Source organism: Sphaerodactylus townsendi, linkage group LG02 (assembly GCF_021028975.2).
Source record: "Sphaerodactylus townsendi isolate TG3544 linkage group LG02, MPM_Stown_v2.3, whole genome shotgun sequence".
NCBI lineage: Eukaryota > Metazoa > Chordata > Lepidosauria > Squamata > Sphaerodactylidae > Sphaerodactylus > Sphaerodactylus townsendi.
In genome coordinates, this window is record NC_059426.1 from 18621609 (window position 1) to 18639570 (window position 17962).

A 17962-nucleotide genomic window follows, 5' to 3' on the forward strand; every position below is an offset into this window, starting at 1 on the left:
GGGTTAAGAGGTGAAACCTCTCTTTGTTTGGGGAGAGAGGGAAGTGAGATGCTGAGAGATACGGTGTGCTCTGAGAGCAAGAGGAGGAAAAGGAAAGGTCAGTTCTGTTCTGAGACGTGGAAACCCTTCCCTGAGATGCTGGAACGGGGAGGGGGATGCACTCGATCCATCTGAAGGTAACGAGCATGAGGCAGCTACCCTGTTTCTCCGAAAATAAGACATCCCCTGAGAATAAGACGTAGTAGAGGTTTTGCTGAAGTGCTAAATATAAAACATCCCCCGAAAGTAAGATGTAGCAAAATTTTTGTTTGGAAGCATGCCCGTCAAACAGAACATCAGAAAAATAAGACATCCCCTGAAAATACAAGCATAATATAGCTTATCTTTGGGTATAAAATCAATATAAGACACTGTCTCCATTTTCTTAGGTAACACGGCTAAGTTAGATACATGTTTTACTTTTCACTTCCTTAGATCTGTATCTCTTACTAAGGGGGCTATTTCCCATGACTGCTGTACTTTAATATATTTCAATAAAGTTTCTTTAAGTTTAACAAATCAGGCAGTGACTGAAATCTTACAGGCCAAGACAACTCTTACCCACTAAATGACTCACTGACAGAGAGAGCTGCCCTTTGCATGTGCTCAGACACAGCCTTACTAGGGTTCCCCATGGCACTGGATGACTGAGAGACTGGGGTTTATATCATGCGTGTGACAACACACTGTCCCAAGACAGAAATGTTAAAGGGACTCTCATATTATTGGATAGTATACAATAAGAACATAAGAACTAGCCAGCTGGATCAGACCAGAGTCCATCTAGTCCAGCACTCTGCTACTCGCAGTGGCCCACCAGGTGCCTTTGGGAGCTCACATGCAGGATGTGAAAGCAAGGGCCTTCTGCTGCTGCTGCTCCTGAGCACCTGGTCTGCTAAGGCATTTGCAATCTGAGATCAAGGAGATCAAGTAAGTGATGTTCACTTGGTGGCTTGGGAGCCACTTTTGGCTGTTCTGACACTGTTCCTCAGTGTGGTCCCTGCCCTGTGTTTCAGAAAAGTGGACAAAACCTGGTGGGAATCGTGATTGGCAAGGGCTTTCCATCTTGAAATGGCCAGAGGAAGGCATAAGCTACAAACTTCTCGGAGATGTAGGTCTTATGCCAGGGATGCAAGTCAATGTGGTTGTCTGGATTAGTAGGTCAGTGTAGCTGTCCCTGAGCCAGAGTGATTGCAGTGGAAAGTGTCATCAAGTCACAGAGCATTTATGAGTATCCCATGGGCTTTTCAAGGCAAGAGATATTAAGAGGTGGTTTGCCGTTGGCTGCCTCCACTTGGGCTCTGAGAAAGTTCTCCTGAACTGCACGGGCCCTAAGCAACACCGGAGCACTCTCACGTGGAGAAGTGGGGAATCGAACCCGGTTCTCCAGATCTGAGTCTGTGTTATTAACCATTGCTACACCACCCAGGCTCTCACAGAATGATTAACTCTACATTAGTAGATAAGGTGTGAGGAACATGACCCAACCCTGAGGATTTTCAAATGAGCTCAAGAGTGGTTTATAGAGAAACCATTTACCAATCTCTGACTCATGTTATTGTGATTTGGGCCTGATTCCTGGTCCTGCACAAATTAACACTGATAAAATTCAATGAATCTTTACAATAGCAGAAGGAAATTTGACTAATTTGTTTTATCAACTGAAGCATAGAGGCTAACAGTTACGGAAGACTTAAGAAGTGCATCGTTTTAATCAATGCCTTCATGATTAAATTCAGAATCTGGTTATTTACATATTCCATATTTGACAGTGTAATCCCAAAGAGAGTTACACCTTTCTAAGTCCATTAATTTAGAAATGTTTAATTGCTTGGGACTGCATTGTAATTGTAACGATTGTTGGAATTTAGAGACACATCCTTATTGTAACATAGTGAATGGGAGTTTCCAGATAGGGTTGCCGACCTCCAGTGATTACAACGGATCTCCAGGCAACAGAGCTCAGTACACTGAAGAAAATGGCCGCTCTGGAAGATGGACTCTATGGCATGGCGAAGTCCCTCCCCTTGCCAAATCTCACCCTCTTCAGGCTCCACCTCCAAAATTTCCAGTTATTTCCCAGCCTGGTGCTGGCCACCCTATTTCCAAAGGATCCCTTCTGGCTAGGAGAGAAGAATTGCAGACAGTAGGTCGTAGAGAACAGTCAGGAATGCTAGGAGAACACTTGGGTTGGCAATATTTTTAGAAGAAGAGCTTGGATTTATACCCCTCTTTTCTCAACAGTAAGGGGTCTCAAAGCAGCTTACAAACTCCTTCCTCTCCCCACACCTTGTGAAGTATGTGGGGCTAAGAACATTCTGAGAGGAGGGTGACTAGCCCAAGGTTTGTTGTGGAGGAGTGGGGAAACAATTTGGAGGAGTGGGGAAACAATCTCACTTCACCAGATTAGAGTCTGTCACTTGTGGGGAGGAGTGGGGAATCAAACCTGGTCCTCCAGATTAGAATCCACCTGCTCTTAACCGCTATACTGCTCTAAACCACTATTCCAGGGGTCTGCAACCTGTGGCTCTCCAGATGTTCATGGACTACAAATCCCATCAGCCCCTGCCAGCATGGCCAATTGGCTGATGGGATTAGTAGTCCATGAACATCTGGAGAGCCACAGGTTGCAGACCCTTGCACTATTCCATGCTTTGGTGTCTCTCTCAGATGATTGAACCCTAGCTTACTTCATGGTGTCAGAAGTGAGATGCCAATCTAAATTTGAAGCTGAAGCAGGAGCAGCTGGATACTGTGGACAAGAAAAACTCCACCTAAGGATTTGAGACCTGACTGCAAACCAGCAGCAGAAAGGTAACCCCTGAGTTTTGGCAACCACCGTCCAGCCGGCAGTGCCTAGCGGTTCTGCAGAAAACCAGAGGAAACGTAGGCGAAAATTTGAACTGTACCTAACTGCCTTAGAATTTAATAAAGAAGAAGAAGAAGAAGAAGAAGAAGAAGAAGAAGAAGAAGAAGAAGCAGCAGCAGCAGCAGCAGCAGCAGCAGCAGCAGCAGCAGCAGCAGCAGCAGCAGCAGCAGCAGCTGGAGAAAAACTGATGAAGTAAAACCATCCATATTGTTGCATGCAGCGGGGGGATGTATAACCATTTCCCATTTGCAGATGGAAAACGGATGAAGTTCAGCATAATAATGCAAAATTTTGAAGAGTATTGTGTGGCCGAAAAGAAAAAGACATTTGAAAGACAGAGATTCTTTACATGCAAGCAGAAAATGGATGAAAGTATAGAGCAATATGTCACTGAGCAAGGCCTGTGCTTTTGGCACTTCAGCGGACACCTTGGCTACTTATGCATGCACTACTTACCCCGTGGCTGTTTGCTTCACAGTGGGACTTTCCCATTTTCTTTTGTTTGTACAGAGAGATTCTCCTCCTGTGACATGTCCCTGGCTGAGCCGAGTCGCCATTTTGTCCACCCGTCTCATTGTTTCCATGCAACCTCCACTTGAGGGCAATTGAGCCTCCCCCTCTACCTAGCAGCAGCCAAATCAGGGGAACAGGAGGTGCGTACTGCAGAATGAGTCATGGAGTGGCCCCCCAACAGTGTGCTGCTTTTGAGAAAGTGTGGGAAGCATAAGTGGTTTCACCCCAGGTGCATGCAGTTGAACAGATGCAGGAGCAAGACTTTCAGGTGGACACAGCACATGCAGGCAGCAGTAATGAGAAGGAGTGAAGGCCAACACTGGAAGTTCAAGGAACTTCATCTGTAGCCAGAGTGTGGCAGAGTGTGCCTTAGAGACTACAGTTCCAATGTGTCGGATCAGAAGTAGGGTTGCCAGCTCTGGGTTGGGAAATTCCTGGAGATTTTAGACAGGGGAAGAGCCTCAGTAGGGAGTAATACCATGATGTCCACCATCCAAAGTAGCCGTTTTCTCCAGGAGAACTGATCTTGGTTGTCGGAGGATCCGTTCTAATAGCAGATCTCGAGGTTGGCAAACCTAGATCAGAGGGGTTCTGTTGAAAAAATGATTTCTCCTCAGAGTTATCTAGTTCAGACAGATCAGGGAATACTTTTCAGTGTAATTGTTGGGATCTAAGAGTACTCCCAAGCAGACTTCAAGATGTGTTGATACATAAGAATGATGTATGTTCCCAAGCAGCATCACTGATATGTTTGCCGGAGCAAGGAAGACACCATTTGGAGCGTGAACAAGGCATGATCATTAGATTGTGGGGATCAACAGCTGGTCAGGGTAGCCCCAAAGAGACTCATAGAAACTTCTTGAGCAGCTTGAAACAGAGAAGGGGAGTGTGTACTAAAGACTAACGCCAGAGTAATGTGCTAGTAACCACTCCCCTGCCAAAATTTCAGTATAAATTGTTAACTGTGGCTTTATGTTGAATATTTGATGTCTCCTTAAGGTTAAAGAAGTAAAGATGTAGTAATTGTTGTGGTTTAGAGACACATAGGACCGTAGAGGATGGAAGTTTACAGGGGATCCTTGCTGGTTAGGAGAGAGGAAATGCTTGCAGTAGGACCCAGTGAGCAGCCAAAGAAGCTAGGAGAATACAATTTGTTTGACAATAAGCTATTACATTTATTTTTAGTCCGAGGTGTCCCTCGTATGATTGAACCCCAACTTTACAATAAATCTTCCAGGAATTGTAATGTATTGTTCCTTCCAATTCTTTGCAATGCAGGTCCTGTTTACAGACAGACAAGCCACATGGTTCCTGAGATCAACTCTGAGCACTGGCTGAAAGGTAATCCGTCTTTTTGAATCTCTCTGACCTCTTTCTCAACTTCAACTACTCATTTTCAAAAGGACATGAGCAAATTTTACATTTGTGAAGACTCAATCCCTTTGCTTCTCTAGCTTAAACCCAAGTGCTGTTAGCAGCCAGTATACTTGAAGGTGAGATTCAAGTATGGACAATTGAGATCCCCTGTATTAGGAAAAGCAACTCCATGGTTTGCTGAGCACAAATATTTCTGTCCTTAAGTATCATTACTTCCTAGTGTGGCATCCTTTGGGATCCATGAAAAGTTCTGCATTTCCTATGCGTGCTGAAACGTCATGCTACAAAACCAACAATTTGCATGGTTGAGGTATACATTTATAAGCAATTTTCCACAGAGTAATAAATGTTGATATTTTGTAAGAGCCTGCCTGGGTGGAAAAATAGTTCACTCATGTTTTATCCAAAGTTTCCTCTCTGATTGTCCAGGCAAAGTGATGGGAGAATGTCAGTGATCAGCCACTCATAATCCGGTGAAAATGCGATGGTGAGCAGTGTAGAATTTCACAGCACTGGATTGAAAGTCACACTGAAAACACCATGACAAACAGAACCACCGTGGGCATTTGATTAAGCGGCTAATATTCATAGAGGTTATTAAAAAATCCCATTATCACACATTGCTAGAAGGACTGCAGAGGAGCTAGAAAAGTGAAGAATTTTCCATCTGGCCATGCCAGCAAGTCTCTTGACCATCTCTACCCAAACCCCAGTCTGAATCTGCTATTCTGCCCCTCCGAGCTCTTACCTCTCTTGGCCTTTTACACGGGATGGCACCGTGATCCTTCTTGGCTCCGTTCCGTTAAGTACCCTTCTCTGAGTCTTAAAATAGCTTTTTTAATTAAGCCCCAGTTTTCCCGAGAAAATTAAAGGAATATTATCTTTTAAAACCAATTCGGTCTTTTTGTAAAAAAAAAAAAAAAGTCTTATAAATAAATGTGCTACTTCAAAATTAAACACAATATTTCATCTTCGGCTGTTAAGCTCATTAAATATTTAATCAAATTCCAGGGCAGATTTATTGCTATGGGCACAGGAGGATGTTGATTGCCTGCTTGACTGTTCGGTGCCCTGCCAGCAAGCAGCGGCCTCTGATCTGATATGTCCTTGTTCTCTTCGCCGGGGAAGGGGACCTGAGAAATCGGTCCAGCCACCCACTTCCAAGGCCTGAATATAGATGCACCATGTGAGAGCACTTCTCATCAAGGGCCCGGTCAAACTGTTCCGGCACAGAAAGAGCTGCTACTAGTTTCCCGTAGCAGAAGCAAAAACATTTACATTCCAAAAGACCTTCACAAAGGTCCATTCCGCACAACTCAAAACATTTTGCGCCGGAAATGAAACGTTTCCTCCATGGAGTCCTGCGACGTTTTTAGCCAGAAAACGAATACATTTCCTGCCTCAGAATACATTTCCAGCCTCAAAACATTTTGTTTGCATGCTGTCCCCTGGCAATTCTTTTTCTGACAATGCTTTGAAACATTTTCGCTTGCTATGTGATCTCTTTAAGACATTTCCCTTGCCTCCTGACCTTCCTCATCGGCACCATTTTCTTTCTTTTTTATTTTTTTTATTAATACTTTATTGAAAGCTTAAAAGAAGTTACAATTTTTTTAAAAAAGAATAAGAAGGAAGAAGAGCAGAGAAATAAATCTATACAAATTTAGTTTTATACATTTTCTCACTATATAAGCTTCAATTTCATTAACGTTGTCAGTTCATTCACTGATTGATCGTCATTTAATACAGAACAATAATTTTTCCTTAATCAATATAATAATAATAATTTGAAAAATACATATGGGACAAGTGATTTTGTTAAGAAAAGAAAGAAAAAGGAGAGAGAGAAATAAAGAGTGAGGGGATGAGAAGAAAGGGGGAAAGAAAAAAAACTTATAAGTTTGACTTCTCCTTCAACAATAGATCTACGATCTTTTAATATCTCAATTAATATAAATTAAAAAGCTAACTTTCGTTATTATATTCTCTTGGATGTCAGTAACTGTCATCCTTGTCCTTTTTTTTTTTACACATCGGCAGCATTTTTTGAGCTCATGTTGGCCTTTGTGCTGAAATTCTGTGGGGTTTTTTTAATTTCGGGGGGGTGTCGTCATGTCTTCAAAGCTATGAAGACACGACCCCTAGAGAATCACAGCACGAGACCTTGAAGCTTCGTTGCATCGGATCCACGGAAGTTAAAAAAAATGGAACGGCCACAAAATGACAGCCAGGAATTGTTTCAAGTCAACAAATTGGAGGTGGGGATGGAAAACATTTTGCAAATGTTTTCAATGTACAATATAGAGTTATATAGTGTGAGAATGTGCATGCACAAAACACTTCGGATTGTACTTTACTGTACTTATTAGAACACATGAAAAGTAAGTCAACAAATAGGATCAAACTGCTAACCAATTGGCTGGTAGCATTGATGATTTTTTTTTTCTCTCTGTTGGCAACTGGTGAAAACAATGTAAGCTGGATGGGTGGGTGAACACGTATCTGTGCAAAATGCAACATCAGAACTGTGTCAACGCAAAATGCTGCGATTAACCTCAAGTTCAATGAGGTGGAGCTGGTAGCTCATCTCTAACTTCAAGAAAGCTCTGGAAGTTACAGTCCTGTTATGGTCTTTTGCACAACTGGAATTTAAGAACATGAGAACATCCCGGCTAGATTATACCAGTGGTCCATCTAATCCAGCATCCTGTGGCCAAGTGGTTGCCGTGGAGAGCTAACGAATAGGGCATTGGGACACAGCACTGGCATTCAGAGGAGAATCTGTTCACTCCCCCTTTTGAAGCCATCTATGCCTGTGGTCATTTTCTGGCAGCAAATTCCACACTGTCGAAGGCTTTCACGGCCGGAATCACTGGGGTGCTGTGTGGTTTCCGGGCTGTATGGCCGTGTTCTAGCAGCATTCTCTCCTGACGTTTCGCCTGCATCTGTGGCTGGCATCTTCAGAGGATCCCAAATTCCACACTTTCATCACTCACTATTTAAAGGAGTATTTTCTCTTGACCATCTGAATCTGTTGCCCATCCGTTTCATTGGAAGTCCTCCTTGGGAGAGGGAGAAATCGTGCCCTCTCTATTCCACATGCATAATTTTAATAAACCTCTAATTTGTCCCTACACTGAAAAACGGAGGGAACATGGATGGCGGAGAAGCCACAAACGAACTCTGTGACATCTTCCTGAACCCTCACAGCCCTCTAATGGTCTTTGAGCATCTACTGAGCAAAGTCTATGCGGCATTACTCCTGTCGAAGCACATTGATTTCTGTAGGGGCCTTTTCCCACTTACCTTAAGCCCCGCGCTACTTGAGGAGAGTAGTGCGGAGTCCCCCGGCACTCCCCACGACAGGGGCAGCAACAGCGCAGCCGCACCGACACTGACGCTGCCACACCCCCTCAGTGCGCGGCATCCCTGGCGCTCTTGCAAAGGGCGCCTTTTGATGACCCCGTGGGGACGCCAGGGCACGCAGCAAAGGGGGGATAGGGGGAAGGGCAAGGAGATTGTAAGCCCCTTTGAGACTCCTGCAGGAGAGAAAGGGGGATATAAATCCAAACTCTTCTTCTTCTTCTTGATGATCCATATTTAGGTGTTTTAAGTTCTTCAGAACAGATTTCTGGGCCAGAACAGATTTCTGGGGAGAGTGGGGAAAGGCCCTAGGTTTCAGTGAGAGTGATTTTGGATTGTGCTGTAAGTTCATTCTTTTGCAGCTGGCCAACTGTATTTCACTTGGTCCCATGTTAATATCCAGCATACCAACAAAACACACGGAGCGAGTAACCATGAACTTGGCTCCCGAGAGCAACAATGATTTTCCAGGACTTGTCATCAAGAACAAGTTACCAAGACAGTCTGTCTGTCTGTCTGTCTGTCTGTCTGTCTGTCTGTCTTTCCTTCTTTCTTTCTTTCTTTCTTTCTTTCTTTCTTTCTTTCTTTCTTTCTTTCTTTCTTTCTTTCTTTCTTTCTTTCTTTCTTTCTTTCTTTCTTTCTTTCAGATACTAAATCACACTACCTTTTCTGAGCTCATCTTTAGGAGATTGTCTTGGAAATAAATCCATAGTGGAGGGTGAAAGGTGGCTGTTTGAAATTCAGCCCCCGTTCTTGCCCTCCCCTATGGAGCCCAAAATCACCACTCCAGCCAAAAGTGTTCTTCTGTGTCTGTGGGAGAGGTACAGTGGAAATGAATTTGTAAGCTCTTGCAGGTGTTCTCCTACATGTGATGCTCCCCCCCCCCCCGCCTAATCTTCATCAACTCCAAATACAGTATGGAAGTCAGATAAATGGGGTGGGGGGAAGGTTAATGCCACAGGCCTCTTGGAAGATGCACAGATGTAAGCCAAGTCCCTCTACTTTTCTAAAAGCCTAGCAAATTGATAACCTGAGGTGTTTTCCCATGTACTCCCCTCACACCCCATACCACACACATGCACACCAATGATTTGAGGCCGTGCTACACATGACAGTGCAAAAGGGTAGGTAAATTATTTTTAAGCGCTTGGGGAAGCTTTTGTCTGTGTGGGAGGTTCCTTTGTTGTTGGCTGTGTGTTTGCTTCAGGCTGTTGAGGGGTGGGGATTCTGTTCAATCACTCAAACAATTTGAATCAACTGCCACTCGCTGCCACTCACTCTTTGACTTGCTCAGAAGCAGCTCTTGCCAATCAGGACCCATCTTCAGGGAGGTAGCAAAACATAAGGTAGTGACTAGGAGCAAAAGTCTTCAATCCTAAAGTCGTGGTCTGGAGCTCAGTAAACAGAGCTGGGCTATAAAGAAGCAAGGCTAACTTGGATTTTGGCTGGTCAAATGTAGAAGGGGACTCTGGAAAGGGAGGCCCAGAAATCTGTTCAGAAGAACTTAAGACACGTAAATATGGATCATCAAGAAGAAGAGGAGGAGGAGGAGGAGGAGGAGGAGGAGGAGGAGGAGGAGGAGTTTGGATTTATATCCCTCCTTTCTCTCCTGCAGGAGACTCAAAGGGGCTGACAATCTCCTTGCCCTTCCCCCCTCACAACAAACACCCTGTGAGGTAGGTGGGGCTGAGAGAGCTCCCAAAAGCTGTGACTAGCCCAAGGTCACCCAGCTGGCGTGTGTGGGAGTGCACAGGCTAATCTGAATTCCCCAGATAAGCCTCCACAGCTCAGGCGGCAATCAAACCCGGTTCCTCCAGATTATATACACAAGCTCTTAACTTCCTACACCACTGCTGCTGTCACCTGCAACAGCTGTGGAATGTTCTTTTTTTCTGCCAGAGGATAGGTAGCCACACCTGCAGCAAGTACAAGTTGGTTACTTTGTTAGAAAAGAAGGTACAGCAGCTTGAAACACAAGTATCTACACTTCAGAACGTTAAGAAGAACGAGACTTTCCTGGACAGAAAGGAGCAGACGGTACTGGATGGAGAACACACCGGGGACATCTCTGAGGAGGATGGCAGCTCTCACACAGAGGAGGTGGGCAATTGGAGAAATGCAACCAAGAGAAGCAGAAGGACCAGGGAAAATTCTGTGCACTTGAAACTACAGAATCGTTTTGAGGTTCACTCCCTTCTCAATGGGCGATTCCGCACATGAGTAAAATAGGTTCGACCCAGTTTCCTGAGAAGGGTACTGACCTAGGTTGAAGCCATTGTTGTCCCCCACTGCAACCAGCTTGATCCCAGCTCGGAGGGTGGAATCATCCTGTGCCTCTTCACCGCTCCGTTCCGATTGGCTACTGTTCTACGGCCATGTTCCGTCTATCCCCACACACGTTATAAAAAAAAGCACACAGGAATGGAGAGGAGACGAAAGGTGGCGTTTTTTGATTGGCCAGCTGTACGCATGCCCGAAACACTCAGCTGTGATTGGCTGAATGGGGGACTCCTGGCACCAGAGATTCCGCACTTTACTGGAATCGAGCTGAGTTCGAGTGTGGTTCCCTGAAAAAGTAGTAGTTCCCAACTGGAGTTGGAAATGTGACCGTTACACGGGGTGAAGCTGGTACAAAACCACGTCAATCCCAGTGGTTGTGCGGAGCATTTAGGTCGAACGCAGCTTGAACTTAGGTTGATAACGCAAGTGCGGAATCGACCAATGAGGATAAGGAACAGGCACAGGAGGAATGGAGTCAGCCTTCAGAAAATGCACAAGTGACAGAAGGTTCAACCCATGAAACCCTGCAAAACCCCAGAGGAGATGTGTGGTGGTGGTAGGGGACTTCCTGCTAAGGGGGACAGAAGCAGCAATTTGCAGACCTGACAAGATGTACCGAGAGGTGGGCTGTCTGCCTGGAGCAAAAATCTGTGATTTCACAGAGAGGCTGAGAAGACTTGTCAAGCCCACTGACAGTTATCCTTTCTTTTTAATCCGGGTCGGAACAAATGACACTGCTAGAGGTAGCTTTCTGAACATCAGGCTCTCGGAAGGAAGCTGGAGGAACTGGATGCACAGGTTGTCATTTCATCCCTACTTCCAGTTGAAGGACAAGGGGCCAGGCGGGAAAGAAGAATAGTGGAAGTGAATAATTGGCTTCACAGGTGGTGCCCAGAGGTGGGATCCCGCAGGTTCTCACAGGTTCCCAAGAGTGGGTTACTAATTATTTGTGTGCGCCGAGAGGGGGTTACTAATTGGTGATTTTGCCACGTGATTTTTGCCTTAGTTACGCCCCTCCTCTCAGCAGTAGCGCGCAGAACTTGAAGCAGTCTAGCAGGAGGTGCACCAGTGTGCGTGGCAGCCTGTGCCTGCGTGCATTTGTTTCCCACCCAAGGACCGGCGCAGCGGCTGCGTCCTTGCCACAGCCCCGCCCAGGAATGCCCCACCCCTGGAATGCCCGACCACGCCCCCGTCGTGCCCCGCCCAGTCCACCATCATGGGAACCTGTTACTAAAATTTTTGGATCCCACCACTGGTGGTGCCGCCAAGAACGTTTTGGCTTCTTGGACCATGGTTTGCGGTTGCACAAAGAGGGACTACTGACAAGGGATGGGTTACACCTCACAGCTATAGGGAAGAGCTTTTTTTGCTATGAGATTGACAAACCTTAACAGGAGGGCTTTAAACTGAGTGAAGTGGGGGAGACAATATCAAGTGGGAAAGAGTTCACCTAGTGCTAGAGAGAACAGGCTGAAAGTTATAGAGAGAACTGAGCAACTAGTTAAAAAACGCAGCAGTTAGGGGAATAAAACCTTAAATAAGCACCCTCAAGGCATGAACCAAAGCCTTAGATGTCTCTACATCAATGCACAAAGCATGGATAATAAACAGGATGAACTGAAACTCTTATCACAGCATAATAAATATGATATAAAGGAATCACTGAAACCTGATGGGATGAATCTCATGACTGGAATGTAATACCAATAATTGAGAGGGACAACATATTCCAGAGAAATAGATTGACTAGGATAGGTGAAGGTGTAGCACTATATGTCAGGGATGATTACACCTGTGAGCAGGTCCATGACTGGGAACCAGGTTGCGCGCATCTGGGTAAAAATTAAGGAGGAGAAAAACAACAGTGATCTCATTGTGGGGGTCTATTACAGACCCCCAAGCCAGACTGAAGAGTTGGATGAAGCCTTCTTGGAGCAGATGATCAAACTTGAAATTCACAAAGAGGAGAAACAGTACTAATGGGGGGTTTCAATTATCCAGATATTTGCTGAGCGTCAAGTTATGCCAAGGATACCAGGTCCCACAATTTCCTCACTTGCCTTGCAGATAATTTCATGGTTCAGAAGGTGGATAAGGCAACAAGGGGATTGGCTGTTTTAGATTTGCTCCTAACCAACAATGATAGCCTGATTAACTCCTGGAGAACAGGAGAAGTCCCAGTGGACTGGAGGAGAGTTAATGTTATCCTGGTCTTCAAAAAGGGGAAAAAAGAGAACCCAAACAACTACCGCCCAGTCAGCCTGATATCAATACCAGGAAAGATTCTAGAGCAAATCATTAAGGAGACAGTCCGTAAACACTTGGAAGGGAATAATGTGGTCACTGAAAATCAACATGGGATTTTCAAAAATAAGTCACGCCAGACTAATCTTATCTCCTGTTTTGATAGAGTGAAAAAGGGAAGGGAATGCTGTGGATGTAGCATACCTCGATTTTAGTAATGCCTTTAACAAGGTGCCCCATGATATTCTTGTGAGTAAGCTGGAAAGATGTGGACTAGACAATGCAACTGTTAGATAGATTTGTAATTGGTTGGCTGCCCGAACACAAAGAGTGCTCGTCAATGGCTCATTTTCATCCTAGAGAGTAGTGGAGTGCCCCGGGGTTCTGTCCTGGGCCCAGTGCTATTCAAGATTTTTATCACTGACTTGGATAATGAAATAGAGGACATGTTAATCAGATTTGCAGATGATACCAAATTAGGAGTGGTAGCTAATACCCTGGAGGACAGGGGCAGGATTCAAAAATGATCTGGACAGATTAGAGAGCTGGCCCAAAACTAACAAAATGAATTTCAACAGAGATAAATGTAAGATTCTGCACTTAGGCAGAAAAAATGAAATGCACAGATATAGGATGAGTGTGGCTTGACAACAGTACATGTGAAAGGGATGCGGGAGTCTTAGATCACAAACTGAACAGGAGTCAGCAGTGTGATATGGCAGTCAAGAAAGCCAATGCAATTCTGGGATGCATCAATAAGAGTTTAGTGTCTAGACTGAGGGAAGTAATTGTACCGCTTTGCTCTGCATTGTTCCACATTAGTCAGACCTCACCTAGAGTACTGTGTTCAGTTCTGGGCACTGCAATTTAAGAAAGATATTAATAAGCTGGAACGTGTCCAGAAGAGGGCAACCAAATTGGTAAAAGGTCTGGAAACTGTGCCCTACAAAGAGAGACTTAGGGAGCTGGGGATGTTTAGTCTGGAGAAGCGAAGGCTAAGGAGGGACATGTTTAAATATTTGAAGGGATGTCATGTCATGTTGAAGAAGGTGCAAGCTTGTTCTCTGCTGCCTCAGAGACTAGGACATTGGAGTAATAGATTCAAGGTGCAGGAAAAGAGATTCCACTTAAACATTAGGAAGAACTTTCTGACCGTCAAGGCTGTTCGACAGTGGAATTCACTGCTTCAGAGAGTGGTGGAGGCTCCTTCTTTGGAGGTTTTTAAACAGAGGCTGGATGATCATATGTCAGGAGTGTTTTGGTTGTGTGTTCCTGCATGGCAGGGGGTTGGACTTGATGGCCCTTGTGGTCTCTTCCAACTCTATGATTCTATGATAAAGTTGCCAACAACCTTGAGGGAAAAAATGTCCTGCACCCTCTTAACTTAGTTTTACTGGGATGTTATTTACCAGATAGTTGTGTCCTAGATCACCCTGAATAGATTGATCTTACTCTTTTCCACCAAAAGATAAAAGTAGAATTGTATATTAATCCACCACATGATGGACCGTCTTTGTTCTAGAATGCTCCTCGTGAGTCCTAGTGCCTTGGGGAGAGAACTAGGCAGGCACTAGGTCCCAAGTGGCACCTTACAAACTCCTTTCCCTTCCTCTCCTCACATCCAGAGGCGGAGCGAGGGAAAACTGCACCCGGGGCGCGTGCACACTCTGCACCTCTGCCACAGCATCACCTGCCTCCACCTCGGAATGCCCCGGAATGCCCACCCAAAAAACCTCACCATGCCCCCTCGGCAGCCCGGCCACGCCTCCACCACTGCTCCGCCCAGGCATCACGCCCCCATGCCCCATGGGCGCTATGTCACTGCTCACATCAGACACCTTGTGAGGTAGGTGGGTTGAGAGAGTTCGGAGAGAACTGTGACTAGCTAATCCAAGACCACCCAGCAGGCTTCGTATGTAGGAGCAGGGAAACAAATCTGGTTTACTAGATAAGAGTCAGTCACTCATGTGGAGGAGTGGGGAATTAAATCCAGTTCTCCAGATTAGAGAAGTTAAGCAGAGTGTAACTCTGTAACTCCAGTCTAGGATTTGTTTTCTACAAGCAACTTGTGCATAAATCCAATACTTAGAGAAAGAGAGAGAGTGCGGCAAACTGCTGCACCCTATGCTACCTTAGCACATGCATCTTAATTTTTTGCCATAGGAACAAATACACTTGAAAACAAAAAAACAAATTTTGTAAGAAAGGAAGTGTAATGTTTGGACAGAAACATTCTCATTCACAATGGGTAGGACTATGAAAATGTTTGTATAATATAGTATCATCTACCCTGTTTCCCCGAAAATAAGACCTACCCCGAAAATAAGCCCTAGCATGATTTTTCAGGATTTTTGGAGGTTGCTTGAAATATAAGCCTACTCCAAAAATAAGCCCTAGTTATAGATTCCCCGGCGCAGCTGATCTGGTCACTTGGGTGTGTGTGTGTGTGCAAAAAATAAGACATCCTCTGAAAATAAGACCTAATGCATCTTTTGGAGCAAAAATTAATACAAGACACTGTCTTATTTTCGGGGAAACACAGTAGCACATTACAGAATATTAATTATTGGCAAAATTATTTGCAGTTCAAAACCCCGTTGTATATGTAATATATGTAAGAATTATCACAATTTCTTGCTGTAAGATATCTCATACAAAATGTTATACACCACATTTTGAGGGAATCAACCAATGTCCTAAAAAGCATTTCCTTCATTTAAAAAAAATGTTTTTCCCCCTTCCAGTGGTCTCCAAAATTTCTTAATTTCTCCACTGGAAAACCTGGAAAGTCCTGGAAAAAATGTTTCATTTTTTTCTTGAATTTTCCCATCCCCCCCCCCCACCCCCTGGGATTTCCCATTTCTGTGTGCTGATAGCATTTCTAAAATGAGCAGGTGATGTCCTCCTTGCGACCCCAAGGAAAATCTGCCCTCACCCATGGCTGCTTTAAAAATTTAAAGCTACATTTTAGGAAATCCAATCACAGATCCTCATATTATGTGTGTTCAGACCCTGAGACGGACTCCCTTTTTCTGCTACAAGTATTAAGAATGTCAATGACTCCATAACTATCTATTAACCTTCTCCCACTCCCTGTCTTCCATTATAAAAGCTATTTCTCATTTTCATAGTTCAGCCCAACATGTTTCATTCATAGCTGGCCTGGTAAGAGAGATCACCTTGTTTCCCTCTCCCCGTCTTTCATTCTTTCAAGCCCACTGCCCTGCTATTCTTATTTACATCTTAATGCCTCCCATATGCTTCCCTTTCAGAGTCTAAATTCCTCCGTTTGCTTCCCCCGGAAAGCCATTCTTCATTATAATATGTTTCCCCAAGTAAATTTATTCATCATCTTTTTTTTCCCCCCTATGACAGCCACGTTCTTCCATGACGGGAAATTAAACACTGTACCATATGGCCAGACAAACCAACTTTTACTCCTCGCTTGCTCAATTGTTTTAACACATTTCCGCCTTCGTACAATGTTCTGTTTGCCCACCTCGTATCGGGCTCGTGCTTGACATATGCATTAGACATGTTAATGGCACATAGAAAATTAAGTGAGGTTGACAGTGTGAGGAAAGAGCAGTGTGATCCCATTAAGGATTTTTTTAAAAAAATTGCCAGTTTTACTTTTTGCAAGTTGAGGGAAAGGGGGGAGGAAGGAAGGAACGCTATCCTACAGACCAGGTTTATTTATTTTTTATTTGTTTATGGGTTTTGTATACCACCCTACCCCCGAAGGGCTCTGGGCGGTGCGCAACATAGTTTCTTCTTACAGCACATACAAACAAAACCCCATTAAAATTGAAACACAGCGGTAAAATTAACAAAGATGGCGTCACGCAATAAACCCCAATTAAAACCCTCCCAAAGGGGGAAGCAGAAAACGAAAAAGTGGGTCCCGTAGATGGCAAAGGGAACTCTGAGCTGGAGGAATAAAAGGACACTTCAATCAGCGGCTGGACACTCCAAAGGCCCGGTGGAACAACTCAGTCTTACAGGCCCTGCGGAATTCACCAAGATCCCGCAGGGCCCGGACAGCTGGAGGAAGGGTGTTCCACCTGGCCAGAGTTGAGGTCAGCCGCATCACTGAGGGGCCAGGAACCACCAGCAAATTGGCCTCTGCTGAGCGCAGAGGCCGAGTAGGGACATATGGGGTAATGCGGTCCCATTAGCTCACAGTTTGACCCGATGACGTGCCCTCTCAAAGCCATAACAATATAGCATCAGTCAGAACTATCGGCCTGGTGTACTCAAACTGCATCCTTTGCCATGAGAAGCCTGCTGGGTGACCATGGGCTAGTCACAGTTCTCTCAGAACTCTCTCAGCCCCATCTACCTGGCAAGGTGAATTTGGGAAGGGGGAAGAAAGGTGATTTTAAGCCACTTTGAGACTCCTTGAAGGTAGAGAAGAGTGAAGTATAAAAACCCAGCTCTTCTTGTTCTACCATCAAATGATAACAGAATTATTGTCTCTTTAAAAATACCGAACAGTGGGTCGGTTCTGGTTGTGAACAAGACAGAAAATGTAAGAAAAAAGAGAAACGGGCATATTGCACCAATGTTTTTTTTTAAAAATGTGCATGTTACATCCAGAAGCGGATGACAATGAATTCAGGGCTTGTTTTGCAATAACTTTCTGAGGTTGGCTCACGACTGTGGAATTCTCCTTCTTTTTGGAGCAATTTTCCTTTGATAAATGAGAAGCCACTGTGTAGTCAGGGCCAGGCGGCTGCTTCCTAAAATAAGTTATTCCATGTTTTCTCAATAATTACCATGGGAGTAATTGCTTTCACCTTTCGTGATCGAAGGGTCCTACACTGGAACCGATCTGGGGGCTGATTTAGTAAAGCGAGTGCTCTGGGAGTTGGACTGAAGACTGCTTCCTAAGTTTAGCAAAAACACTGTCAAACCTGGCTCAGTGAAATATGACTCAAGCTCTACCTTTTATGTCTGCAGTTTGAAAATGTTTGGGTAATCCTTTGCCAAGCGTTGGGGTTTGTTTTCAGAAGGCTCCAGGGTTGAGAGAAGAAGGGGGGAAAAAGTCATATGAAAAGTTAATCTGGCAAGACATTTTGACCACTCAGGAGAACTGAAATCAATTTTTTTTAAAAAAAAAAAGTTCAGGATATTTATTTAAACTTAGATTTCCCCCCATCATTAGTTAGTACTGGCAGAGGCCAAAATGGAACTATTCACCCATTATGGCTAATTGCTTATATTATTATTTGGGTTATTTTAGTGCCCGCAAAAACAAGTCAGAATCAGAAACCA